The sequence below is a fragment of the Thalia democratica genome, unplaced genomic scaffold, assembly GCF_965202585.1.
Source record: "Thalia democratica unplaced genomic scaffold, ktThaDemo2.hap1.1 HAP1_SCAFFOLD_1057, whole genome shotgun sequence".
Classification (NCBI taxonomy): domain Eukaryota; kingdom Metazoa; phylum Chordata; class Thaliacea; order Salpida; family Salpidae; genus Thalia; species Thalia democratica.
In genome coordinates, this window is record NW_028139981.1 from 3,463 (window position 1) to 7,500 (window position 4,038).

The 4,038-nt window shown below is 37.0% G+C and overlaps 1 non-coding gene across 1 annotated transcript; it reads left to right on the forward strand.

Moving 5' to 3' along the window:
* The first annotated feature begins 2,136 nt into the window (after positions 1-2,136).
* LOC145847707 (small subunit ribosomal RNA) lies at positions 2,137-3,941 on the forward strand. The gene has a single exon (XR_014371470.1). It is a non-coding gene; the product is annotated as a small subunit ribosomal RNA (ribosomal RNA).
* Positions 3,942-4,038: the final 97 nt, after the last annotated feature.

Here is a 4,038-nt window from a genome sequence, read left to right on the forward strand (position 1 = left end):
TTTGTATTGTTATTTGTACTTAGTTTTATTAAAATGACAGTATTGATGGTTACGTTTATTAAGTATGTTTATTTAACGTTATGTAACTCAAGTAAAACCAGAAGCAAATAAGGAGACTACTTTCAATAAACTACACAATTTACATACCAATTGTATACTAAACTTAAAGCTATTCTATTCTATTTTATTCTTGATAGTTATTTTAAAGTTATTAAATTATACAAATGTATTTTGTAAAGTAGTTTTATAAAGTTACTATAGTTTATTTAACTTACTATAGTATGTGTTATATAACTTTAATTAAACTAGAAGCAAAAAGGGAGACTACTTTAAATAAACTACACAATTTATTGTTATATATAACTCTAATAAAACCAGAAGCAAAAAGGGAGACTACTTTAAATGAACTACACAAATTAAAATTATATTATTATTTATAAATCAATCGTGTTGTGTTTCAAAATAAATTTTTCAAATAATGTTTTACAAGTATTTATCAGTTATTTAGTTTTCTTTTTATAGTTTAGCCGTATTGTTTTATTTATTTGTTATTATCTTTATTTAATTGTTTGCTTATTATATTTATCGCCATGTGCTTAAAAAATAAAACAACTATATAGATTTAAAAAGTAAGTTTAAATAAAAATAAAATGAAACATATAAAATAAGTTTATGATTTTTTTTTCATTATTATTATTTTTATTTCATTGTTTGTTTATTATATCTATCGCGATGTGCTTAAAAAATAAAACAACTATAAAGGTTTAAAAAGTAATTTTAAATAAAGATAAAATGAAACATATAAAATAAGCTTATGTTTGATTTTTTATTTTATTTTTATTTAATTGTTTGCTTATTATATTTATCGCGATGTGCTTAAAAGAATAGAACAAATACAAAGGTTTAAGTTGTAAGTTTTAAATAAAATAAAATGAAACATACAAAATAAGCTTATGATTTATTATTATTATTATTATTATTATTTTTATTTCATTGTTTGTTTATTATATCTATCGCGATGTGCTTAAAAAATAAAACAATTATAAAGGTTTAAAAGGAAGTTTAAATAAAGATAAAATGAAACATATAAAATAAGCTTTTGTTTGATTTTTTTATTTTATTTTTATTTATTTTTATTTAATTGTTTGTTTATTATATTTATCGCGATCTGCTTAAAAAAATAAAACGAGTATTAAGGTTTGAAAGGTAAGTTTAAATAAAAATAAAATGAAACATATAAAATAAGCATATGTTTTTTTTTTTTTTTGCTTATGTTTTTTTTTTTTTTTTAATTATTATTATTATTTTCATTCAATTTTTTGTTTATTATATTTATCGCAATGTGCTTAAAACGATAAAACAAGTATAAAGATTTAAAAAGTAAGTTTAAATAAAAAATAATACAAATAAAGTTTATTTATAATAAACAAACATATTTAAAACATTAAAAAAAGTAGTTTATATATATTATTTTTTATTTATTTCTTTTAAAACATATTAAATAAAGTATAAAAAAAGTATTAAAACATTTAAACGTAGCATAAATAAGCTTTAAAACATTAAAATAATTGAAAAGAAACAAACAAATTGAAAAAATCGGCAAAAAAAGTTCAACAGCAACATTTGAGCATCATACACGTATGCATTACTTTACACTAGTGAGAGAGACGTGTTTGTGCGTTCGGTCGACTTGGCGAGAAAGCGGGCTTAAAGCATTACTGTTTAGCACCCGAGGCGCGGCTATTGCAGCGGCGGCGAACGTGCTATGTAAACGCATTGGAGCAGCGTATGAAAAACTACAAGCGTCCAGCGGCGGTAGGCTTATAGCTTTGCGAAGTCGTCGAGACGAGTAGCCGACGCAGGCAGGCACGGCTCGAGGCGGGTAACTGCAGCAGACAGATGGCGTGTTGCTGCTGACGAGTTAACCGGCAGAAGGCAAACGGTTGGTCGGGAGAAAGAACAGTCAGTTGTATAGCTGCATGCTGCAGTCGACGCGGGCTGGCGCTTTAAACAGCAAAAGGCCGGCGCCGACTTTCAGTAACGTTCGCAAGGCTTTTAAGCCGAGTGATAGAAAAGGTCTGTATTTATACAGTAAAAACGCTCAGTCGAGCAACGGGTTAAACGCCCTCGGATAGTTATCTGGTTGATCCTGCCAGTAGTCATATGCTTGTCTCAAAGATTAAGCCATGCAAGTGTAAGTACGAGCTCACGTACAGTGAAACTGCGAATGGCTCATTAAATCAGTTATGGTTCATTTGATTGTACGCTTTTACATGGATAACTGTGGCAATTCTAGAGCTAATACATGCGTAAAGCGCCGAACTGACGTGAGGCGCGCATTTATCAGACCAAAACTAACCGGCTTTCGGGTCGTTACAATGGTGACTCTGGATAAGCTTGCGGATCGCACGGCCCTAGTGCTGGCGACATCTCATTAAAGCAACTGCCCTATCAACTATCGTCGGTACGGTATCGGCCTACCGAGGTTGTAACGGGTGACGGAGAATCAGGGTTCGATTCCGGAGAGGGAGCCTGAGAAACGGCTACCACATCAAGGAAGGCAGCAGGCGCGCAAATTACCCATTCCCGGCTCGGGGAGGTAGTGACGAAAATAACAATGCAGACCTCGTACGAGGTCCTGCAATTGGAATGAGTACACTTTAAACTTTTTAACGAGTATCCATTGGAGGGCAAGTCTGGTGCCAGCAGCCGCGGTAATTCCAGCTCCAAAAGTGTATATTTAAGTTGTTGCGGTTGAAAAGCTCGTAGTTGGATATAGGGACGGCGAGGTTGGTCGGTCGAAAGGCTAGCACTGGCCTCGTTGTTCTTGTTGGTCGGTGCCTTCGCGGTGCTCTTAACTGAGTGTTGCGGTGGTCCGGCAAGTTTACCTTGAAAAAATTAGAGTGTTCAAAGCAGGCTTTACGCTTGTATAATGTTGCATGGAATAATGGAATAGGACCTCGGTTCTATTTTGTTGGTTTTCGGAGCACGAGGTAATGATTAATAGGAACGGACGGGGGCATCCGTACTGTGCCGTTAGAGGTGAAATTCTTGGATCGGGCGCAAGACGAACGACTGCGAAAGCATTTGCCAAGAATGTTTTCTTTAATCAAGAGCGAAAGTCAGAGGTTCGAAGACGATCAGATACCGTCCTAGTTCTGACCTTAAACGATGCCGACTAGCGATCGGCAGTGTCGAACTTAAGAACTGTCCGGCAGCTTCCGGGAAACCAAAGTCTTTGGGTTCCGGGGGAAGTATGGTTGCAAAGCTGAAACTTAAAGGAATTGACGGAAGGGCACCACCAGGAGTGGAGCCTGCGGCTTAATTTGACTCAACACGGGAAATCTCACCCGGCCCGGACACAGCGAGGATTGACAGATTGAGAGCTCTTTCTTGATTCTGTGGGTGGTGGTGCATGGCCGTTCTTAGTTGGTGGAGCGATTTGTCTGGTTAATTCCGATAACGAACGAGACTCTTACTTGCTAAATAGCTGCTCGACCCATTGGGTCGGAGACAACTTCTTAGAGGGACTAGTGGCGTTTAGCCACACGAGATTGAGCAATAACAGGTCTGTGATGCCCTTAGATGTTCGGGGCCGCACGCGCGCTACACTGACCGGATCATCGTGTGTTCCCTAGGCCGAAAGGTCCGGTAATCCGTTGAACCCCGGTCGTGCTAGGGATAGGGACTTGCAATTGTTTCCTTGAACGAGGAATTCCAGTAAGCGCGAGTCATTAGCTTGCGTTGATTACGTCCCTGCCCTTTGTACACACCGCCCGTCGCTACTACCGATTGAATGGTTTAGTGAGGTCCTCCGATTGAGCCTGGTACGTGCGGCAACGCACTCGCCGGTGTTCGAAAAAGACGATCGAACTTGATCATTTAGAGGAAGTAAAAGTCGTAACAAGGTTTCCGTAGGTGAACCTGCGGAAGGATCATTAACGAATCGAAATTTGATTTCAAGCGACGTCTCTTCTTTTAAGAAGGACCGAGCCCTGTAACTGTTATAGTTCGGTCGCGTTGCTTCCTGACAGCGGG